Source organism: Jatropha curcas, chromosome 8, assembly GCF_041381405.1.
Source record: "Jatropha curcas cultivar XTBG-Jc1 chromosome 8, XTBG_Jcur_1.0, whole genome shotgun sequence".
In the NCBI taxonomy this organism is placed as follows: Eukaryota; Viridiplantae; Streptophyta; class Magnoliopsida; order Malpighiales; family Euphorbiaceae; genus Jatropha; species Jatropha curcas.
This window is the reverse complement of record NC_143158.1, coordinates 24,419,266-24,446,674: the sequence shown is the minus strand read 5'-3', so window position 1 is coordinate 24,446,674 and position 27,409 is coordinate 24,419,266.

Sequence of the window (27,409 nt, the reverse complement as noted above, 5' to 3'; positions counted from 1 at the left end):
GTCCCATAGCCTTTATCAACTCCGTACAAATCCAATCATATGGGTTAGGCGAGGTAGGAAGATGGCAAAGTGGATCTTCAGACAACTAGTTCGACACTCTAAACCCTCATAGCCGTTTAACAATAAAAAACTTTAATTTCCAATTCTTTAAAGAGGAAATTTTAAACCTCTTAGCAAACACATTACAGTTGTTCCTCGCCTGAAGAAAATAATGGTCCTTGTTAGTGCAAACAGAGAAGTGATAAAGTTCCTGAACGACCCGAGTTGTTAAATTATGTCCATCTTGGCGAGATAGTGCTGCTAAGCCACACAAGAACCTCAATCCATTAGGGTGTAACTGGCTAATAGTGATATTATAATCATTAAAAAATGACCTTAAAGGTTTTGAAAATGGAAACTGAACCCCAGATCAAAAACTCTCATACATCATAATAGAATCCTCATCCAACGGCTCGGTTACCCTCATATTCTTCGAAGGTCTAATTAGTTTGTATTCTGGTGTAATATGATATGTAAAACATATGTCCATTAGCTCACCCTCATCAATATCAGATGCATCAATATCAGATGCAGTAATCCTAACGTTCTCCTTCCTATCTTTGGCCTCGCCACCCCTGAGTCCATATCTTTAGTATTCTCATCATCGAACTGATCGAGTGATACTTGAACATCCTCTTTACCTTAAGAACCCATAATCCCGGCCAACGAAAATGAAAAAGAAGAAAGAGACAAGTGTAGAAATATAAAAACTTACTTGGAGAAGTTAAAGAGAGAGAGAGAGAGAGAGAGAGAGAGAGAGAAAGAGATGCTCTGATGGCCGGCAAATGAGATAAGGAAGGGGCCTTATATAGGCAAGGCGGTCACCTCATTAAATAAAGCAACTCTTCAAGTGCCCCTTAGACCAACGCTTCGTTCTCCTCAAAATGAAGCTGTCATTTTTTGACAGTCTTATATAATTAAACAATAAAATACATAAAGACTACATTTGGACATAAAATGGCCAAATAACTAATAGGGTACTAATGTTAACATACAATAATAAAATATATTAAATAATAATACTAGACTCTTAAATAAACTCTAACTAATAGATAATATAAGATTCTTAATCCTTATCCTAACAAGTTTATCTCGAATCCAGTATATATACTTCAAATTTACTCCAAAGAGGGGTTAATTTTCACAATTTACTATACCTAAAATTCTAAGAGCTCAACACTCCTAATTATATTAGAATTTTACCACATAGATAATATTAACCATTACCCATTAATAATCTCCATGCAGTCAAATTTTTCATGGTAATTAGATTATACAAATTTCAAAGGCGCCAAACTCAAGAATACGACAAGAGTAAGTACACTCATGCTTGCCTAATGCATATCTATACTAAATCAAAGTAATCAATACAGTTAGCTATTATTAAAACCAAATTTGATTCGCTAGGTATTATTAGAAGAGAGAAACAATCAAAAATTAGCCTAAGAAAAATATTAAACGTAATACATTAATTGAGAGACAACCTAAACCTAAAAATAAAAAAAATATATTTTTCAAACAATAAAAATACCAATAAAATTAAAAATTTTCTAATTAGAATATGACTAATTAAAATTATCCTTCAACCAATAAAATACCAATAAAATTAAAAGTTTCATAATTAGAATAGACTAAATTATCCTTAATAATATTGTTAATCAACCAATAAAATTAAAAGTTCGTAGGGCATTTTAGGAACCCAATGTTCTACATTCTTACTTTTATATATATTATAAATAAATATAAAGATAAACGTTTATTGATTTTTAATATTACAAATAAATAATAAAAAAAGGATCAGTTTTGAAAATATAATTTAGAAGTAAGCTTTTGCAAACAAATGAACCTGAAATTTCAAATTTGTAATGAATCATAACTATTTTTGTCCAAAAATTTGTAATGAATTTATAGGGCTTGCGAAGCCTATGAGATGGCTCATTTATTTATTCCCTCTAATCAATATTAATAAGCTCTATCCCCAAACTTGTAGTGCTAGCCATGGTGGCAAAAGCAAAAACACTGTTTGGTTTCTTTATAGGTATGGCTTCTCCCTTTCTGGTTATATGCATGTATTAGTTTGTTCTTCTTCTTCTTCTTCCTCTTTTTCTTTTCCGACTCTTTGTAACTTGAAGAAGTATGATAAGCTTAAAAAGGCATAGAAGGCCATACATGTGATATATGCATATTTTGTCCTTTCAAATAAAGAGATAGTTTTAAAAAGAAAGAAACTTCCAACACGAAAGTGGATTACATACTCGGCAATGTCAACACTCGAAACCTAAACTCATTGCTGTTGGAAGCTTGACTACCACTTCTGACTTGAGCGTGAAGTGATATGTGAAAAAAATTATTATTATTATTTATTATTTATGTGCTTTTATAGTAATTTTATTTTAATTTTCTTGAAAATTACCTAATCATGCATTCAAGTTTTTTATGCAAGACGATCGAAATACTCAAATTAATCAAAATTTCTTTTGATCAGTTCGATTTTGATGGAGGAGTTAAACTCAAAATCTCATATTATCAACTTAAAATTTATATATAATTAATTCAAACATTACTATTTTTCTTTCGGATTATTATTCCCCTTTTTTTTTAATCCGACTCTTTCACAAAATATCCAACATAGATACAATTTTAATACACCTCTATGGCCCTAGGACCTCAACTTTAGCCATTTCACTAAAGTCTCATCGGCTTTTCTGTTAATCAGAGGTAGAAGGAGGGGTGTCCACTACCTCCTAACTCCAAACTTTTAAAAAAAAAAAAAAAAAATTTACCTTAGAAAAAAATATATATTTTTTTATTTTATCCCCTAAATTAAAAAAAAAATGTCTGCTTTAAATTTGATTTCTGACTCTGCTGCTTCTGTTAATTGATTATGTGCAAATTGCAAACCTTCAACTCTAACCAATCCATAAAGTTAAAGAAACCAATTAACTAGCAAAAGGGTAATTTAAGAAAAACACTATTTAGGCTGTTGACTACAGCCAAAATGGCTGTGAAAATGTCAGCTCCCTTTAAAACAAAAAAAATATATATATATATTGCAAATATTAATATTTGATATTCGCAAAATTATGCAATGGACTTTTGAACTATCAAAATCTAACAAAAAGACACACTACAAGTGATGAAAAAGGCCCACCAAAGCTTCATTAGTACAGCGTCGGCAGCATAATAGACGCCTTTGAATTGACACCAAATCACTAATTAATAAAAAAATATGTGTACAAGCTAAATTGTTTCCTAATCCAGCTAAACAAAAGAGAAAGTGGAAACACTATCATACGGCAGAAATATATGTCTGGTGTGCACAACTTGATAACAAATATATTTGAATTCAAGCACTAAAATACAATCAGATATGAAAATACAAGATTATGATTAGGAATAGAAGCGGTACGGATAGTTTAGGGTACCCTCTCTGCTCTGATCGGTTTAAAGAGAATACGAATAGCTATAAATAGGTTTAAAACGGATATAAATAGTGAAATTATTATCCATAAGAGTATAGATTTTTAGATACCCGCTACCCGTTACATGCTACATTAAACAAGTTTAGTAAGAGGTATCTGTGAGTACTCGATCCATTATTAGTAAAAAATGTATTTTAAATGAGTTTGAATTTGGATAGTTGAACATTTTTGGGTACCCTACTCATTTAAGAGGTACTTTAATTGGATTTTTGACGGATATGGCAGTACTAATTTAAACAGATTTGAATATGAGTTCTTAAATGAGTATTTAAATGGATTTAAAATGGATATGGATAATAAAAATTTAATGGACACGTATAGTCTAAAATTTGCGACTACCCACCTCGCTTCCATCCCTTAAATCTCAAAGTTATTTCATTTTATTAAAAAGTTTAATTTTTATCGAAATTTCAAATTCCACCCCCCACAAAGTTTGGAGGCCATAAGAAGAATCAATCAAAGTTCAAGGTAAAATTTACATTGGCCATTTTTTTTAAAAAAATCATTCTCTACCTTCTCTTTAATTGAAAATTCTCTAAAAGCCATATTATTAAAATTAATTATTTTAAGAACAAGGGTTTTTGCTATCCTTCTTTTCAATTTTTGTGCTTGAGAAAATATGCATTTTTAGGAATAAATAAAAATTTGATGCTTAAAATTAAGAAAAAAAATTTCAAAAATGATACTTTCAATCAATTTAAAATAAAATAATTATTGGGACAAAATAAAATAATACTTTCAATATATTTTTAATTGAAAAAAAAATATTTAAAATATATATAAGAAATAAAACCTCAAACACTTTACTCCCTAAATCATCAGTCTTCTTCATCATTGGATTTTTTTGTGAATAGCTCGCTCCTCACGTGAATCTTCTTAAACTACCATGTCTAATGAGCTTTTCAATATCATCCTCCGGTTGGCGGCATTCTTTGGTGCTATGGCCATCATCATTATGGAATTTGCAACATTTACTTTGATCCCTTCTTTCTGCAAATTGAAAAGCTAATCTCCTAGGATAGTTAATCGGGATTCTAGATTTTTTAATCCAAATTAACATTCTTCCACTAGATTATTGAGCAATGTGTAACTTAACACTAAAAGAAATGCAGTTTTTTAGCAATGAGATTTTCTGTTGCTAAATCTGAAAAATCCATTGCTAATTAATAATTACCCACGGATTAGCAGCAAATAATTTTTCTCTATAGTAATTAGCCATAGGTTGGCAATCCATTGCTAAATTAGCAATAAAAAAAAAAAACGTTGCTCATCCCAATCCTTGCTAAAAAGCATATCCATTTGGGAACCTATTTCGTTAGTCATTTCGTGTGTAATTCATGTCTAATTTATTGCTAAATCCTTTGCTAATGCGTAACTAAATCCTTAGCAAACTATTTTTCTAGATGAAAATTAGTTGCTATTCTGTTGCTAACGCGATACCAATTGAAATCCCTTGCTAAATCCAATACTAAATCTATTTTGAGTTTATTAAAATCCACGAAAGACTTAAATCCCTTACTGAATCTATTGTTAATTCTATTGAAATAATGTTAATCTCCATAGCTAATTTGTTGGTAAATCTGTTATTATTTAGAATCCCTTACTAAATCTGTTGTTAAATTTAAGATACTATATTAATTTTCAGGCCTCATCTATTGCTAAATCCATTACTAAATTGGCAATTCATTTACATTTCCCTGTTGACTTAATATTAAAAAAAGTAAATAAATATAGAAGTTAAACTTTTAATAAACACAATTATATTAAACATAAATGTTTTGTAAATTCAAATTTTAGTCTAAACAAGAAACTTAAATATGTTTGATTTACCCTCTAATAATAAATATAAAGTCAACCTAGATTAGCATCATCATTGTCATCCTTATATGCATCTGAACAAAGCTGTGATTTAGGATGTCGAGAACTATGCATAGATACAATAGGTAAGCCGCCAACCAAAGATGACAACTGCATCTGAAGTAGATCTATAACTTATTGTCCGAGCTAATTCTACAATAGTTGTTGTTATTAGACTTGCTCTTGGACTTACTATTGTGTCGGCTCCTTCATCTTCTTCTTACATTGCTCCATCTCTTGCATTCGAAAAGCCACATTCTCATTTCGTTGCTCTTGAATAAGAGATGTCGCAGAAGAGCTAGAAGCATAGAGTGTTCATATAAAACCAATGCCTATGAGCCGAGACCGTAAACTCGTTACTTCTTCAAACCACTAACTTCTTCCAGACTAGGCTGAGTTGATCCCTCTTAAGATTGAGATGCAACATGTCCAAATTATTAGCACAATTTGGACTCCTGAAAGTAAAAACATATACAATAATTAGTACTTCCTCATTATTGCCAAATTATTAGCGCAATTTGTTGGCTTAGTGGTTAATTGTATCTTGAGATTTTGATGATTATTCAAAACAAATAAATTTAACATTCCTGTATGTGCTAAAATTACTTTATGCAGAATTTTAATATGAAAATTGCTAAAGATGGCAAGTTCCTACAAATCCAAGATTTTTAAAAGACTATGAAGATCAAGATTTTTAAAAGACTATGAAGATTATGGAAGATTTTTAGTGATTAGTATCTTAGGATATATTGTAGGATAGAGAGAATATCTTTTTATAAGGACAAAATTATTTTTTTCTCTCTCTCAAAATCATTTTTAAGATATTTTTGAAAATTGCCTTAAAAGAAAAGTCAAATCTTGCTCCTTTAATTTCAGTTACCTAAATGAAAACAGATTTTGTCTTAACTATTTTTGGTAACAAATAATCAATTATTTGTAAAAAATTTGCATATCTTTTATTTTCGGAAATTACCTTAAAAAGAAAAGTCAAATCTTGCTTTTATAATTTTACTTACCTAAATGAAAAAGATTTTGACTTAAATATCTTTGGCAACAAATAATTGAGTATTTACAAAATATTTGTATATCTTTTTATTTTCGGAAAGTCTAAATACTCTTTAAAACTAAAGATCATCATTTTCTAAAAACGTGATCCATCTTATAAAAGACATTTTTCTTCTTTTGAAAACGTTGAGGTTTTTGCAAGGGTAAGAGTCCATTGAATAAAAGTTTTACATCTCTCAAAGCTCTCTCTTTAAACCCCCTTATTTCTTTTCGTGTATTTGCTTCAAGAAATATTTTTCAAACAGAAAAGAAAGTTTAATAACAACATTTTTTAAAGAATAGTTCTGAATTTATACCTAATTTCTAAATCTATTTTTTGTTCTTCCTGTGCTTATAATTCTGTTTCTCTCTGTCTATATAGATTTTGTACTCTGTTGTAGACTAGAGGTTTTTAAATGAAAAATTTTTTTGTAATAGCTTAGGTGGAAAGCTATGGTGTAATAGGTTATCAAGCGACATTCTCCTTGTGTGAGATTTCAATGTCTTGATATGAATTTCTGTTCTCTGCAAAAACAGAAAGGGTTGAGGTTGACTAGAACCTTTGGAAAATCTAGTGGGACAAAGGTTAGATCTAGGTCTTGATCTATTTCCTTGTAAAGTTGGTTTGTCTCTTACCCTTGGAAAGAGATAACATAGTGAAGGATCTCAAGATGAGTCTTGGGGAGTGGATGTAAACGAGTTAATGCCGAACCACTATAAATCTCCGTGTTTATCTTCTTTTATTTCCTAAAGTTCTGCTTGGTCATATTGTTTACACAACTGTTAATCTTTTCAGAAATGCAAAGTTGTTAATAAGTTTCTATTTCTAAACATGAATAAGCTTTATTTCTATGGAACATTAGAACTCTATATTTTTGTTTTGTGATTATATCAAATTCTAATATGTCATTCTACATTGAGTATAAATCAAAACATGAATTATAATCAGTTTTCTAATTTTGCTTAAAGCTTTGTGAAACAGTTCTAAAATGCAATAACTATTTTTCATAGAATCTTTCTAAATAGCAATAAGCTTTATGAAGCAGTTCTAAACGTAACAAATGTTCTTCGCAGAGTCTTTCTAAATTTGCTTAAGCTTTGGGATCAAGCAGTTCTAAATGCAATAACTATTCTTCATAGAGTCTTTCTAGACTTGCAACAAGCTTTGTAAGAAAGTTCCAAACTTGATAACTAACTCTTACAAACGTTTTTTAATTCCATTGCAATAGAATTTTGATTTTGTTTTTGAAAGTCAAATTTTTAGAAAACTCAATTCACCCTCCCTCTTGGATTCTGCTATACATAAATGGGACCAGCACAATTAATATTGATTACTACCATGTAACTTATATTTATGCTATTTGGGCCTTTGATCTAGAAATTATTTATTCATCTTCCTAGTATGTGTTGCCTCTATAAGATCATTACAACACCCACAGCCCAGTTTCAAGAGACCAAACGACGGATGTCACATTCAGTGTCGGAGGCACCATCTTAACTAACATATAAATCATATTATCAGGTTTTGAATTAGAAGTGATTTAGTATTCACAAGTTTAGCAAGTAAAATTTTCTAGGACTGATAATGGTAGGGAGTTTCATTTGCCTACATTTTATAATACCAAAGGTATTATTCACCAAACCTCTTGTTCCTACAAACCTCTTGTTCCTACACACCTCAACAAAATGGAGTAGTGGAGAGGAAACATCAACATATGTTAAATGTTACTAAGTCCATTCTATTTCATGCCAAAATGCCTATTTGGTTTTTGGGGGATGCTGTTTCTACTGCCACCTATATAATAAATAGAACTCCTTTATCTGTATTACACAATCAATTACCTTATCGAGTTCTTTTTGGTAAACCACCTTCTTATGATCATTTTAGGTCCTTTGATTGTCTATGTTTTGCTGTGAACTTAGGTGGTCATAGGAAGAAATTTGACTCTCGATCTAAAAGGTATATTTTCCTAGGCTATCCTAACAATGTCAAAGGGTACAAATTATATGATTTGGAAACGAAAACTACATTCATTTCTAGGGATGTGCAATTTCTTGAAACTTTTTTCCCTTATCATTTTTCTACTTCTTCTAATCATTCCATACCGGTTCTTCTTGTTTTAGATGAGAATTTTTTCAACTCTTCTCACAATTTCCCTAATACTTTTATTTCTGTACCTAATCTGTTATCTAAACCTGCATCCGAACCAACTTCCCACGTTCCAATGACATTGTTTTTTCATCTATTCCTGACCATGTACATGACCCTTTACCAAAACCTATACCTGAATCTCATGCTGAGGTACAAGTCGTAAAAGGGTTCAGTGATATGAAGGACAATGGCTAAAGGCAGGACTAACTCATGATTCGAGTGCGAGGAGGGAGTACCTGTAGACACTCTGATACTTAAGTTAGAAAGAATGTGAGAGAGTTCTTTGAACAATCAATTATTGGTTATATGTATATAAACTACTAATGTGGTTGGTAACCGTAATTATTTTTTGTTTAAAATTAGTATTTTTATGTGGTAATATTATTTATAAAATAATAAATAACTATTAGATATAATTAAAAAAATTAGTCAATTATTCTTTATCTGGATAACACATTAAAACAATAAATAATATATCCACATTAAAAACTAATATTCAAAAAGCTTTTGTGGTGTATAGATAACAAGAAGTCCTATAATTAATTTAATTTTCTATTTTAAAAGGTTTAGATATAAATATAATTTTTTAAAAGATAATAGCAATTAGATTTTTCTATTGTATAAGTGAAATTAATTAATTATGATAGTGTTTGACCCCAATCAAAATTATTAGGAGTGATTGATGTATTGTGTAGAGGTAAGGTAAGGTGCATAATAGTGGAAGGAGAAGAGAACACATGAGATAACACATGGGACATGGTTGGATAATGTAGGAGATATGGTTGTAATTAAGGAGACGGTGATAGTGCCTAACTGTCTTTACAAGTGACACTATCCAAACGCGACCAACTGAATCTTTAGGTAATAAAGACATACTACTTTATTAGCGTTAATCAATTTCCACATGTTCTCATGTTATTTGCCTTTTAAATAAATTCTCCGATTCTTCTTGCGAAAAGCCAGGAGATAATTTGCAATTCAACTTAATTAATTGCTAATCATTGCCACTCCGGATAAATAATTATTGTGGTTCAAAATATAATTAATCTATTTTTTTACCGAATGCATAAATTTACTCTTGAATTTTGAAACTTTAATCGTGTGGCACTTTGAACTATGCAAATGACTTATCATGCACCTGACCTTGTAAATTTTGGTATATATTACACATATTTTCACACCAATAGTAAATATCTCTGTTCCATAATACTTGTCACTTTTGGAATTTCACTTCCCTTAAGAAAACTTTTAAATTTGTCTAAGTTACAATAAATTATTGGAACAAATTGACTATATTACCCTTAATTTAATACTAATTCTATAAGAAAACTATTAAATCGAAATAACAATTATTGGTCAAAGGTAAATTCACTTGAAAATATATTTATTTCGGCCAATCCAACTGTTTGTGGCTAGATGAATTGAATGTGATTGATGAGAATTTATTAGTTCTATAGCGCATTCAATTGCATTATGCTACGGATCTTTGAATTCAACCGATTTTATTTTGATGGACTAGAGATAATTCTATATGAAATAAATAAATTTATAATATTCTTTTTATTTATGGGAGAAATAATTTTATAATATTATTTATAATGTTATTAATTAAATTATAATATTAAACAATATGAATTTAAATATTTCTGCAATATTTTTAATTTTATAACAGTATAGTTTATTAACTAAAGTTATATAAAATAATCTTTAATAAATTACTGATTAGATATAAGAAAATTAAGCTAATTGCATAATGATAGATAATATTAAATAATATTAATCTGGTCTAAAATAAATAGAAATATGAAAAAAATGAACTTCAAAAGGATTTAGAACAATCAGAGTTGTCCCTTATGCAATTAATTTCTACTCACTAAATTCCATATAATGTGTATATAGATATACCTAGTTTGATTTTCACGTAAATTATGAAAATTTTCTTAATATAATTAAGCTATATTTTTTTAGTTTTTTTCTTAAAATACCCTCTATTAATCATTGAAGTATATACGAGTGGAAATATAGATGTATATTAGATAATATAAATGTACTTATCGTGTTCTTGTCATCTGCCTAATTTTCATATTGTGTTCGAATTGATAAATTTAACAAGATTATTAAATATATCATATTAGTATTAACTTTAATCATATGGCACATTTGGTGAATCTATATCCATCCCCACGTGGCAACCCCATTGGACACCTCTAGAGCATGATGTATACACTATCAAGCCTAACCTGTCAGCTTGGAAGAAAGGAAAGGAGGCAGTAAAGATGGCATATTTAATATTCTTTTGTTGTATTTTCCTTTTTCGGTTTATTTGGACAAAAACATTGCAGAACAGCAAATAAGAGGAAATTGAATAATAATAATAATAATAATAATAATAATAATAAATACTTATATTGAAACGGGGAGATTGCAGTGAAAGGTGATTTAAATTTTAAATAATAATTTTAACCAAAGTAGATTAATTAAAATTTTTTTTGCTTTAATCGAATTTAACTGAATTATTTTGGTCATATTAATTTTAATCATTAACTGAACCAAAGTTAAAGAAAATGAAAACCTAACTAACTAAACGATAAAATCGAAATTTGTAATTAACTAATTTTAACTGAAATAAAAATTAATCAAAATTATTAATCACTGAGTAATCAAAATAAAAACTAAAATATTTTTAATTTTTAATTTTATATCTACTTAATTAAAATGATGTAGCTTTAAAAGTCGATTAATTTGATTAATTGGTTTGATTAACTTTTAACTGAACCTTTAATCAATCATCGAAAATATAAAATTTTAAAACCGAACTTTTAATCGAACATTCACTCACATGAATCAAATAAACCAAATTAATCAAATTTAGTAAACCTAATGCTTACATCTAATTGAGGGTGTTAAATGGAAAAGAAATATAACTAGAATCAAACCGAGGAAGTTGTTTTAAAAGATTTACTACTTCAATTTAATGCGGATGTGATTAATAATAAATCAAAAGAAAAATAAAAGATTTTTATAACGGATTCCAATCAGTTTGAAATAAAGACTCAATTATTGTTGTGAGGGAAAAGAAGAGAATATTCTCATACTCTTATTTACTTTATATATTCTTTAAAAAATATTAAAATTTGAATATTTTATTCTATTATACGTTTTTTCGCCATAAATTAAATTTAATTGTATACTGAATCATGCAACTGTGACTAGCTGATATAAAAAAATTAATCACTGAACTAATTTATAATTTAATGGAAAATAATATTGAGTGATGCATACTTTATTATTAGATTGTAAAATAGATTATTATTTGTATACTTTATATGAAACGATATGTGACGATGAGTTTTATTAAAGGGGAACAAACACTTCCTGTAGGAGCTGATTGGCCGAAGCAAAATTTGAAAAAGTAAACCACAAGCGTGCCTCTGACGTTGGTTTGTAATAAATAAATAAATATTTAATCATCATTATAATGGAAATTTTTTTTTTTTTTTTTTTCATTCAGAGCATTTTGTTTAGAATAAGGAGAAAACATTTTTCTTTTAATTTATAATGCTGTCAATATAAAAAGTTAAATTAAACAAAAAATATTAATTAAACAAAAGATAAGTTATTTTTCAAAAGTAATGAACCTAGTAGTAACAATATTCTATTTATCCAAATTTTCTATGGTATATATTGAAAATATTTTAAAATAAATGAGTTAATTTCTGATATTTTATACTAATTACGAAAACAATCCAACTTGAGTCTAGCACAACTAATTTTACTGTATCAGGTCAAAATGTTCAAAATGCTCCTATATGTATTGCGGCGAAATCTGCTGCATTAAATCTATTGAAGGCATTATGAACGGTGTAACCCGTTTCCGGTGAAAATTATATGAAACCCAAATGGGATCGTTTAGCACGACTATACATACATATTATTTTCACTAATTTCAAATTTCTAATCTTAATTTGCATGAAGCTTCTTCTTTCAACTTGATTGAGAAAGTACAATTTGTAACTCCTCTATGTATAAACAAATTTGATGTCAATGGCATGAATGGACATGATTTGCTGGCATGAACCTTCTTTCAACTTGATTGCTAAATGTAAACAAAGCATGAATCAACATGCTTTGTTGATCTTGACAAATAAATAATAAATAAATAAAAACGTAGAAGGGTTAGTTGTCATTTACTTTATTCTAGTTCAGGAAATTTTTGTTCTCCCTATATAGATATATATATTATTATATAAATATGTTTAGATCGGTTGAGCAATTGGAATATTTTAAGTCAATCTAAATTTATTATAAAGTTTTCATATCGTTGACCTCACAAAAAAAAAAAAAAAAATTATAAACACCTAATTTGTTATTCTATTTGATTACTTCTTCTGTACAACTTTAAATTTTATTATCACACCGTAGTCATGCGGATTGTTTGTTAATTTTGAACTTGTTTCAGAAAAAGACTTAATTAAATATTAGATAAATAAACTGAATAGTATATTATATATACAATAAGTCTTATGATTTTGGGAACCATAATTCAAAAATTAGACAGAAAGAATTCAAACTTGAGATTTCTCATTTTTCAATCTCGATATATTTTCAACATGATGTGAGAAGACCAATCAAATTACACTTTGTTTATATTCAGCAATAACTTTTTATGGAGCTAAACGCTATTGTTTATAGTATTCGGTAACACAGCGTTTGAACTAGTTTTAGATGTTATGATACCGTTTTATAAAAAGTTAACTCATATAATGCTTAGCTCTTAGCGTTTTATGAAAAGCTACTCAAACAGTTAACAGCTATCAAAATAATTAATTTTACAAAATAAACTCATAATATTTGATAACATAGCATTTGAACTAATTTTTAGAGATTAAAGTAGCATTTTATAAAAAATTAATTTTTTTAACGTTTAGCTTTTAGCCTTTTGTGAAAACCTACTAGCTAAAATACATATATACTGCTAAAACAGCTAGTTTTGCCAACAACCTAGCAACTTTTGGAAATCATTAACTCCTTTATTGGACAAATCCTATATTAGTGTTGAATCTTGAATCAACCAAGTAGTATTATTTTTGTAATATCAGAAACCTATAATGGAATGCCAAAGATTATCTATTCTCAAGTGGACCGCTATTCCAAACTCAAATCATGACCGGAAGGTCTCCGCATATATATATTAAGCACGAAACTAAGATAATCTTTCTTTTTGGTACCTCCACAAGTTATATATATATATATATATATATATATATATATATATATATATATATATATATATTAGTTCAGTCCCTTTCAAAAAAAAAAAAAATATAAATATAAGAGTGCGGTGTACTTAAAACCCAATCCAAATTATATGTGCTAAGCACACATAAACCATCATCTCAAAGGATAGGATAGAGCTTTTGAGGCCAAATGCATAAATTTATTAAATGTAATTTTAGTAAAAAAAATTATAATATTTTTAGTTTTTATTTTAATTTTTAAATACATTAATTTATAAAATTATTTTATTAAATACTTCAATTTATAAAATCATTTTATTGATTATTTCAACTTATAAAATTAATTAATTAAAAACTTAAACATTTTAGGACATAATACTAACTCATGAATTTTAAAATGTTATCAAGTTTTTCGAGCAAAATTATATATTGGTTGATTTACCATTTACCATTTACCATTTATCTTTGAAATTTTGCATTTAACTTCGAGTTCAACCAACGGGTATATTTTTGAAGATTGATAAAACGGCTGCAGGTTGGAGAAAATTGGAAGCTTTATAATATGTTATTTTTGTAATTTACTAAAATATGGCAATCTTAACAGTTTACGGATTATTTTTCCACTGTAATAAAATTCACAATCTCTTTATACTAATTATAGTTTTTTAATTAATATATATCAATTCAAAATTGATAATTTATTTGTAATTTATTTAATTATTTATTATTTACAAAGTAAATAAAATTTATTTTATATGAGCATGCTAAAAAGTTAAGAATAAAATTTATTATCATTTTTTAAAAAATTCGCATTAAATTTTTTTTTTTTCAAAAAAAAATCTTAACTTTCAAACAGAATTTTCATTATTTTTTTTTTAAAGAACAATACACGTAATGCTAAGAATTATTGTTGAAACTGTTGGTCTATAACCGAAATCGAAATTGATAAAAAAGCCGGCGGTCGAAAAGCCGGTCCACTACTGCCGGTTCAGTCACAAAAAAACAGAAGACCAAATACAATTATGGTAATTAATTCAAGTTGGAGTTTTTTCTTCTTCAATTTTCAAATAAAATAAATAAATAATGCAACAACAAACCAAATAGTAAGGCATTAAAAAAGGATTTGACCTGTCATTTTGAAAGGCAATTTTTTAAAAGTAATTAATTGTCACGACCCGACTCCGTGGGTCGGACCGGCACTAGGACCCAGGTAAGCTTAAGGCCCCCGAGGCCCGTAGTAAGCCTGAAACACTAAAAATTTACTATCTCAATATAATTTAAACATTCAGCCCATATTGATAGGAAAATAAACCTCAAGATTTTATTATACCTCGGCCCAAATTTATCAGCTACAATATTCCACAGTTCGGGCTCAATTAACAATACATCACATTTTTTTTTACTATGGGCTCACATAATTATATCGTCTATGTTAATACACGACTAATTGTACACAAATTCTACAACTGCGGAGTCACTAACTATTTGGTATACATAGCTTTTTATACATATAATTACATAGTAAAATAATTATAGAACTAGGAAAATTTCTCTATTCCCCTGCACCGAAGGAACATAGCCTATGTCGGATTAAAGAAAAAAAAACTTACTTCCTGAAAAATTAAACAAGACATGTGAGTTTTCTAAGGAGTGATAATTATTGCATAACACACGCAGTCACACAAATGTGTAAACATATCAATCTAGTCATCCGACTAGTTATATGCTCACGCAGCCAGTCACACAAATGGCACATCACCAGCACTCACAATCATTAACATCTTCATATAATCACATCACGTGGAAATTAGTCAGTGGAGTCACCGAACCCCCGATGAGCCGTCCTCCCACATGGCTCATCCTCTCACATGTGCACCAGGGAGCCGATCCCCCATACTGGCCGACCGGTCTAATCCTCACTTGACCAGCCCTCTCATTGTTTTTCTATCCTCTCTTTTCTTTTTCATACCAACAGGAGGCAACTCGGTGGTCTCCATCCAATCTAAATCATCAAGCGCTCACAACAGGAGGCCACCCTGCGGGCTGCAATCAAATCTAGACTGTCCGGTGCGCAACGACGAGAAGCCAACCCGTGGTTAACGGTAACGGTAACGGTAGGTGCACACGGGGGCGCCGATCTCCCATTTACCCGGCTAACAGTAATCATATTGGATCCATATAACGGTAACGGTCTCACAAACCCATGGTGACCCACTTCATCCCAATTCCACACAAACAAAGCACAGCAATATCACAACACGATTAATCAAGTATTGCAATTAAATGCAAGCATATTAATCAATTAAACATCGTAATGCAATGCACAATCAGACATCCATTCTCAAATGCAAATAACTAAATAAATAGTACTAACAATAAACAACAATAATAAAATAAATAACAATATTAACAATAATAATGAAAATAAGTAAATAAATATGTAAATAATTAAATAAATGATAAAGATAATGAATAATCAAAGCACTATATTATTATGTACCAAATTATAGAATTAATCCAAATAAACTTATTAATTATGTTGTTAATTAAAATTAGTCTAAGTTTTATCAAAATTTCGGCAGCACCTCCCCTAAAAATTGGACTATCTACCTGCTCAAATATCACAATATTATTATATATTTATCAATCAATGCACACAGCCCATCCGTCGGGCAATCAATCAATTTAAAATCCTATCCTCCTTCCAAAACAACAATATCAACACTCAATCATTAATTTACAACAATCATGTTCCAATGATAATAGCAATCATTCTTTACTTCATATAATTATAACTAGCTTCAATAGCTAATTACCAAACAAATGAAAGCTTTAATACATATATAATCGAATAAAACTTATATCATTAAGTTAATTTCAATTACTTTCATTTGATAGTTTCGTAGTGTCTAACTATTATAGTACTCTTTATCAAGCCTTCATTTCTTCATTCTTGCTTAAAGATAACAACCACATATTTATACCTTTATTAAATTTAAATTAGCTACTAAGAACAAATGCTTTAATTAAACTAAAATTTAATGAATACCTCTACATCCACAACCAGTTATGAAGAGCACACTTATTCCAACAATATAACCTTGGTTCAAGCAAAAATCCATGATTTTCTCTAACTAGAAGCTGCCATTATATCAAAGAAACCTTGAGTTATTGATTAAACTCATACATCGTATGCTACTTAATCCATTTCCCACCAAGAACTTAATTTATAACTTCGTTTGCATTATACCGCAATAATTGTTCAAGCTAATTAGTTAAAATGGCATGCTGCCATTTCAGGTTTCTCAATTCTTTCCCCATTTCAGTTTATAGTTCAATTAAAATGATAAAGAAAATCAAGCATGGCTAACTGGCTACTATCAATCTAACGAATGCTCGACTTTTTATGAAAATTTATAATAGAAGAAATAACCTGACCATTTCTATATGGCAATTCAGTTTATAAATCAACCTAAAATAGTAAAATCAAAGCTTCTAATTATTTACACTGAAATAGTAGTTAATTTAGAGATTTAACTCTACCCAACTTGATTTATGCATGAAATTCTATACCTTTGTTCAAAGGATTCACTAAATGTATTAAAGAAGGGTGAAATTTGACTTACCCAGCTGAAAAACGCACTGAAAGACTGAGATTTTCCGATTAAAGTGACCGGAAGTGAACTTCAAAGTCAAAACCCACTGCTGCCAGCAATAGCTTGACTAGAGGAGACAACAATGGAGGATCAGCGGCGATCGCAAGCCATGATCGCGCATCCGCTAGCTTGCTGCGCTAGCCGGAAAGGGAAGAGAGCGAGGTATAGGAACTTCGCCGTCAACGAGACGAAGCTGGAGTCGACCGAAGAGAGCTGCAGTCGCCGGAAGATCGAGGAGTGAGTTGCGACGCGATTTCCCGATCGAGTCTCTGCGGTTGTTGCGTTAGCCATAAACGAAAAGAGAAAGAGAGGAAGAGAGGCCGGCGCTGCGGTGAGGCGGCGGCACGACAAGGAGGCGCGGCGAGGAGGCGCTAGTCTCTAGTGATTGGAAAAACGAGAGGAGGAGAAGGGGAGGGTGAGGTCGACCCTGCTGGAAGAAGAAGAAAGGAGAGAAAAAGAAAGAAAGAAAGTAGGTCGGTTTCTAGATCATTCCGGTTCGATTCGAACCGGTTTGGTCTGATTCAACGATTTGGCTCGATTCTTGCTCGGTTTGCAGGGTTTTCACTTGGTTCTCGGATTATTCTTGTGGTTTTCGATTTTTGGGCTTGGGCCCAATTTGAAAATTTGGGCTCAAATTGAGCCTGTTTTACATTTGCAGCCTACACGGCCAAAATTTCTGATTTTTGTTTTAATAAAAATTCGAAAGTTTTGAAAATAAAAATTCGAGGTATTACAATCTCCCCCCCTTAAGACAATTCGTCCTCGAATTGCAATCTAGTAGGAGAGAGTAAGAACGGACACATAGGGAACTTCAAAGTCATAATAAATTATGTCTGATACAAAGGAGACAGCTCAAGAGTGGATAATATGAACAAAGGAAAGAAAAGAGTCAAGTATTCTGATTGTATTTTTATCACCAACCATCCTATTTAGTGTCACCTGGCTAAAACTTACAAGAACTTCGGTTTATTACCTAAATCTCCAATTACTATCTTTATACAGCTACTGAAATCTTTAGAAAATCTTTCTTTAAATTAAGTCTTACAATAAAACCGGGTTTATCAAGAAGATACATAATATATATTTCTCAAGATTATATAATTTCATTTGAAAATTTAAACTTTCACTAGGCATTTCTTCATGAAAACTTAACACATAGTTTACAAACACAAAACAATTGAAATTTAATTCATTTATAATAATAAGAATTAACTCGTCTAATTTGCATATATATTATTAAAACTTTTCTTAATCAAAGTTCAGAAACTACTACTTTAATTCAAAATTTTAAGAAAAATCATCTTGTAACTTTCGTTGTCTATTAGTATCACAGGGCAACTTGAGCTCACTCTCTTGGTTCCTATATTTCTCATAACTTTTCATTCCACCAATATTGCTATTAGTTCATCCTAAGGAGATTAAATATTCTTCTTAATTATTTGTCCACTTGGTTTCTTTCATACTACTAATCATCATTATTCACGACTTACCTAATCACTAACATTTTAGCCTAACATTTATTACTTGCCCTAGATATTCACCTTTTACCTAATACTCATCAATACTAATAAAATTCCTTGTACCCTTAAACTATTCAAGTTCATTCTTAACGTTATTTCTTCCATTTATTACATTAAACAATCCTATACTCCAAATCCAATCACCACTTAACTTCTATACTAAAATCGGCTACTCGACATTTCCAACGTTCATGTTCTCAACTTGACTACTAACTGTCTTCTTTTTCCAATCTTCTTTCAAATTTTACTATCCTTGTAATCATTTCATATTATGATCTAATCCAATTGGCCCCGTGATATAAATAGACAACTTTCAAAAACAATTTACTACGTAATAATCAATTTCAAATTATTTATCATAACACAACTTGAATTCAAAATTAAAATGGGGTTTTAAATTTAAATATCAAATATCAAGTAAATAAAACAATAAAAAGATTATCTTTTGAATAATTTCTAAAGAAATTCAGTAGCCGGACTGAATGCTAAAATACCTATTCCTAACCACCCAAAGTTCATCAATCCACCATACAAATAAAAAAAAAAAACCTATTTATTCTCTACACTATCCTATTCACTGATAGGAATAGAGCTCACATGAAAAGTAGTGCACTGGGTGATCAGGCCAATCCACTACCATCCAGGTATTACTCTATTCCCTAACCTAAAGATTGATATTAGCTCAGGCCCCTGTAAGTATTGTGATAGACTTATCTTATTGTTCCCAACTTTCACTTCGAACCTCTATAGTCTATTAATCTACATAATAAGTGTGATATTTTCCCATCTCATAGGGTCTAGTGCGTCCACCACCCCTAGGGAGGAAAATCACAAAGTTTCCTTCCTTATGTTGGTTACGGCCGATCCCAACATAAAGAAATTTCCTATGCTCCGCAGTTGTGTCCTAAAATTTCTAACCTAAGCTCTGATACCAACTTTGTCACGACCCGACTCCGTGGGTCGGACCGGCACTAGGGCCCAGGTAAGCTTAAGGCCCCCGAGGCCCGTAGTAAGCCTGAAACACTAAAAATTTACTATCTCAATATAATTTAAACATTCAGCCCATATTGATAGGAAAATAAACCTCAAGATTTTATTATACCTCGGCCCAAATTTATCAGCTACAATATTCCACAGTTCGGGCTCAATTAACAATACATCACATTTTTTTTTACTATGGGCTCACATAATTATATCGTCTATGTTAATACACGACTAATTGTACACAAATTCTACAACTGCGGAGTCACTAACTATTTGGTATACATAGCTTTTTATACATATAATTACATAGTAAAATAATTATAGAACTAGGAAAATTTCTCTATTCCCCTGCACCGAAGGAACATAGCCTATGTCGGATTAAAGAAAAAAAAACTTACTTCCTGAAAAATTAAACAAGACATGTGAGTTTTCTAAGGAGTGATAATTATTGCATAACACACGCAGTCACACAAATGTGTAAACATATCAATCTAGTCATCCGACTAGTTATATGCTCACGCAGCCAGTCACACAAATGGCACATCACCAGCACTCACAATCATTAACATCTTCATATAATCACATCACGTGGAAATTAGTCAGTGGAGTCACCGAACCCCCGATGAGCCGTCCTCCCACATGGCTCATCCTCTCACATGTGCACCAGGGAGCCGATCCCCCATACTGGCCGACCGGTCTAATCCTCACTTGACCAGCCCTCTCATTGTTTTTCTATCCTCTCTTTTCTTTTTCATACCAACAGGAGGCAACTCGGTGGTCTCCATCCAATCTAAATCATCAAGCGCTCACAACAGGAGGCCACCCTGCGGGCTGCAATCAAATCTAGACTGTCCGGTGCGCAACGACGAGAAGCCAACCCGTGGTTAACGGTAACGGTAACGGTAGGTGCACACGGGGGCGCCGATCTCCCATTTACCCGGCTAACAGTAATCATATTGGATCCATATAACGGTAACGGTCTCACAAACCCATGGTGACCCACTTCATCCCAATTCCACACAAACAAAGCACAGCAATATCACAACACGATTAATCAAGTATTGCAATTAAATGCAAGCATATTAATCAATTAAACATCGTAATGCAATGCACAATCAGACATCCATTCTCAAATGCAAATAACTAAATAAATAGTACTAACAATAAACAACAATAATAAAATAAATAACAATATTAACAATAATAATGAAAATAAGTAAATAAATATGTAAATAATTAAATAAATGATAAAGATAATGAATAATCAAAGCACTATATTATTATGTACCAAATTATAGAATTAATCCAAATAAACTTATTAATTATGTTGTTAATTAAAATTAGTCTAAGTTTTATCAAAATTTCGGCAGCACCTCCCCTAAAAATTGGACTATCTACCTGCTCAAATATCACAATATTATTATATATTTATCAATCAATGCACACAGCCCATCCGTCGGGCAATCAATCAATTTAAAATCCTATCCTCCTTCCAAAACAACAATATCAACACTCAATCATTAATTTACAACAATCATGTTCCAATGATAATAGCAATCATTCTTTACTTCATATAATTATAACTAGCTTCAATAGCTAATTACCAAACAAATGAAAGCTTTAATACATATATAATCGAATAAAACTTATATCATTAAGTTAATTTCAATTACTTTCATTTGATAGTTTCGTAGTGTCTAACTATTATAGTACTCTTTATCAAGCCTTCATTTCTTCATTCTTGCTTAAAGATAACAACCACATATTTATACCTTTATTAAATTTAAATTAGCTACTAAGAACAAATGCTTTAATTAAACTAAAATTTAATGAATACCTCTACATCCACAACCAGTTATGAAGAGCACACTTATTCCAACAATATAACCTTGGTTCAAGCAAAAATCCATGATTTTCTCTAACTAGAAGCTGCCATTATATCAAAGAAACCTTGAGTTATTGATTAAACTCATACATCGTATGCTACTTAATCCATTTCCCACCAAGAACTTAATTTATAACTTCGTTTGCATTATACCGCAATAATTGTTCAAGCTAATTAGTTAAAATGGCATGCTGCCATTTCAGGTTTCTCAATTCTTTCCCCATTTCAGTTTATAGTTCAATTAAAATGATAAAGAAAATCAAGCATGGCTAACTGGCTACTATCAATCTAACGAATGCTCGACTTTTTATGAAAATTTATAATAGAAGAAATAACCTGACCATTTCTATATGGCAATTCAGTTTATAAATCAACCTAAAATAGTAAAATCAAAGCTTCTAATTATTTACACTGAAATAGTAGTTAATTTAGAGATTTAACTCTACCCAACTTGATTTATGCATGAAATTCTATACCTTTGTTCAAAGGATTCACTAAATGTATTAAAGAAGGGTGAAATTTGACTTACCCAGCTGAAAAACGCACTGAAAGACTGAGATTTTCCGATTAAAGTGACCGGAAGTGAACTTCAAAGTCAAAACCCACTGCTGCCAGCAATAGCTTGACTAGAGGAGACAACAATGGAGGATCAGCGGCGATCGCAAGCCATGATCGCGCATCCGCTAGCTTGCTGCGCTAGCCGGAAAGGGAAGAGAGCGAGGTATAGGAACTTCGCCGTCAACGAGACGAAGCTGGAGTCGACCGAAGAGAGCTGCAGTCGCCGGAAGATCGAGGAGTGAGTTGCGACGCGATTTCCCGATCGAGTCTCTGCGGTTGTTGCGTTAGCCATAAACGAAAAGAGAAAGAGAGGAAGAGAGGCCGGCGCTGCGGTGAGGCGGCGGCACGACAAGGAGGCGCGGCGAGGAGGCGCTAGTCTCTAGTGATTGGAAAAACGAGAGGAGGAGAAGGGGAGGGTGAGGTCGACCCTGCTGGAAGAAGAAGAAAGGAGAGAAAAAGAAAGAAAGAAAGTAGGTCGGTTTCTAGATCATTCCGGTTCGATTCGAACCGGTTTGGTCTGATTCAACGATTTGGCTCGATTCTTGCTCGGTTTGCAGGGTTTTCACTTGGTTCTCGGATTATTCTTGTGGTTTTCGATTTTTGGGCTTGGGCCCAATTTGAAAATTTGGGCTCAAATTGAGCCTGTTTTACATTTGCAGCCTACACGGCCAAAATTTCTGATTTTTGTTTTAATAAAAATTCGAAAGTTTTGAAAATAAAAATTCGAGGTATTACATTAATATATTATTTCAAAATTATTAATCACAATAATTCATATTTTCTCGCATTGCAATAAAAAATTATTCAATTATTAGATTATTGATTGAATTATAATAATTTTTATTTGATTATTATATGCAGTTTGTAGTGTTTAAATTAAAATTGAGAGTGATACTGAGGTGAAGTTTTTTTAATAATAAGGATTCTACATATAAAATTTATCATAAAATGCAGTTGACTTTTATTAAATATTTTTAAATCTAATTTCAAAATGTTATTTCATTACAACATGTGTATCCTTGACGCCAGTATGACAATGAAACTCTTTTTTTTTTTTTTCTTTTTAATGTTAAAAACTGCAATCAGTTATATTATAAAAAATATATAATATAATATAATATAATGTTAAAAACGCTATCTTTTTTATTTCTTTTTAATGAAACTCTTGTATTTTTGAAAATAGACTAATTTTTCTCAATATTTTATTTCTATTATTCTACTAAGTCTTTTCCAATTTTTATATTTTTTTTGTTAAATGCAGTGAAACGATGAAAATATCAATTTTATCTCTTTTCACTTTTGATATATTTTTAAAAATACAGAGACGGACTAGTTATATTTCTCAAATTATAGGAACCATATTATAATTTTGTTAGTATTAAAAATTTAATATCTCTCAATTGATCTCTGTTTTTTATGTTGACTTAATGGAAAAGATAAACAAATTGAATAGAATGATCTGATAATATAATATAAGTAAAATATGAGGAAAAAAAAATTAATATATTTTTAAAAACATAGAAACCGACTAGTTGTATATGTATTTTTCTCAAAATTAATTTATCTCATTTAAGAATTTGATTTGAGATATCCAGCAATAATAAGACTGTGTTCGGCATCAATTTTTTAAGTAGTGGTCAAAACGTTAGACACTATTTTTTATAATGTTCTGTAATATATTGTTTAAATTAATTTTTAAAAATTAAAATAATATTTTATAAAAACAATTAACTTTTAACTTTTAAAATTTTATGAAAAATTACTCAAATAGTTAGCCGTTAAATGCTACTAGAACAGAAACAACCAATTTTATCGCATAACCGACCAATTTACCTTGTTGAATAGAAATAGTAAGTCTCTAAGATGAAACAATTACACAATCATGACTTTCATTTACGATACAACACAAAAGAAATATAATGATTACAAATGTTACTACGATTTTCCCAAAATGAAAACTGTCTGGTTCCTAAGTTTCGCTAATGGAAGTGGCGTGTCCGTCTCCGATACTCTCCTTCTGCACCATATATAATTATGATATTTTGTTTTTGGTGGCTAATGAGAAGTTGCCACTTTCTTTTGCCAACTTAAAAAATATGACAAACAAAAAAAAATTATTGACTGCTGATCTACTTTCCTTAGGTACATTGCACCATCAAACTTCAATACTAAGTATATCTGGATTCAATTATTGATGTGTTGAATAGATTGGCTGGATTCAATTCAGTTTGATATTAAAAGAAATTTTATTTTATTTTGATTTTAATAAAAAAAGTAAAATTTTGTAGGTTTGATTTTGGTTTTTCAGAAATTTTATAAATTTAACTTGTTTAATTGAAAATACAAGTCAAAATAGATATATCAAACTAAATCAATTTGGTTCAATTTTATAGAATAAACACGTCACTTTGATTTTTTCTATATAAAGTTTGAATTATTTATTTCACACTAATTCAATTTAATTTGATTCTGACATAATATAAATATTTATCAAAGATCAAGTTATGATTTACACACGCATGAGATTCCAATAACTATAGGGATCAATGCCGATATTTGGCACATAATTCTACATATAAATATATATGATCTTCTAAAGTGATACTAATTTTATCCGAAGGAGTGAAATGAAATGACGAAAATCGATTCTATCATTATCAATCAATGATCACCTTATTCATAGGCATTTTCGTACTTCATATCACTACTTGATCATAATTCATTTTTAACATTTACTCAATTTTCAAGCAATTTGCGTAATTTCTCCAAATTTTTATACTAAAAAATTCATGCATCAACAATATATTATTTTAACAATTAACCTTGAATTAAATATCAATATCCTTGCACCGTATCACTATCGAAATCCATGCCATCGAGCTTACATGGATTATCCAAGCAACACTAAAACTTGCAATATGTTTATCAAATCGTCCAAACCGATTTAAAATCACTATTTTAAAAGATTGATGATTTGATTTGATTTTATAAAATTTAAAAACTGAATTTGTAGTTCGGTTTATAGTCTTAGAGTCAAAACCGTCCATATCGAACCAAACCGTTTATATATATTCAATTCAATTTTTTAAATGAAAATTTTCTTCATATTGATTAATTTATATTGGATAGTAAATTATGAGATTAGTTATATTAATAATTAAATAATAATTTCATATTAATTAGATTAATTATAGATTAATTTATAAAATGTTCAAATGTTAAAGATTCACATAAAATTAGATTAATATATATGTATAAACTACATGCGTATAAAACTATATAATTTATATAACATTTTTCTATACTATACTAAGAATATACATGTAAAAAATTAATTTAAAAACTTTTAATAGCTATTAGAATTCATGTTAATTTTATGGCATAATTTTTATTAATTCAATTTTAATATTTAGTATAATGTTAATCTTTTTTTTTTTTTTTTGGTTAACTAGATGAATAAGGAAGTTTAATTTCTGTTATTTCAAACCGCACAAACCGCCAAACTAAATTAAACTACCACCAAATATTTGGTTTGATTTGAAACTTTTATAGTCTGGTTAAGATTTAATTTTTTTCAAATCGCCACTTTGGATTTGGTTCAATTATTATATTTAAACCAACCCAAATCGACCAACGAAACCATAATCAATTTTAAGCCTTATTTCTCTAATAACAATAATTATTTATGAGGATTACGCAATTAAAAACTAATGATACATAAATTAGAATTTAACTCTCTCTTTCATTTACTTAACTATAATGATAGCCTATATGATTTTTAATCTCATAATAATTAATCAATAATAGATATATTTTTTCATAATTTACTACAAAAGGATAAGACTTCTAAACGGTTTTGACACATCAAGAATTACTAAAAATCATAATTGTTTGCCCCTCAAATACAATTCACAATAGGCTACCCTGAGAATGCAAGATACTACTAGCCTGTAAAAACGATCTTCAAATAAAATTGTTCACACCTCAAAAAGAAAATTAGTACAATACCAAAATACCCTTCTTGAGCAATTAAGGGTTACCGCTGATAAACAGCGGGCAACGCCCAAACAAAACTAGAGTTAGAAGGAGAGAAAAAGGAAAAGAAAAAAGAAAGAAGATTGACTATGGTTATAAAGCTATATATGCTAATTCATCTACAACATAGGCGTAACTTAATTTGGTATTATTTAATGTAAATAATTTCTAAAACAAACTTATTCATTTGACATTTTATAATTATATTCAATATGAAAAATTTATTCATTTTACTCCCAAAGATTTAATTATATAAAACAAAATTTTATTAGTCGTATGGCATCTAAATTTGAATTTATTTTTATAAAAGAATTTATATTCAATACACATAAATTTTCAATTACAAGTATTTAATACGTGTAATTTTATAAATTAAAATATCTAAATTATCAAATTGAAAGTTGAGGATTTTTAATATAAATTTTGTCAAAATTTATGTGTCAGTTTATATATATAGAGAGAGAGAGAGAGAGAGAGAATTAAACCTAGTACGTACAGTTAAGTTGGTTAAAGAAGGATACGGACAACAAAATCCAAAAATGATCATGTCTATCTCAGAACCGACTATTCATAACCAAAGTAATTTATTTAATTTAGTTTTGAATATTTTATTACTTTTTATTTATGGAAGGCTGTTGAAAGAATTAAAAATAAACCCTTCTTAATAACTCTCACAAAATTAATGAAAACTAAAAAGAAAAATATGTTGGGCCAGACACAGTTAGGTAAAACCAACTGAACCAATCTTTTTGATTTGATTCAATAAAGCTGATTAAATCAATTCGATTTTATTCGGTTGGATTTTAGCATAGTCAGTTTGACTTTCCTTAACTTAAATAGGTTCAAATCCGTTTTAAAAAATAGCTAAAATTGACACGAACTTATCAAAATAAATCGATTGGGTTCTATGTAGATATCAATTTGTTTCGATTTCCATCTTAACAAATTTCGGGTTATTTA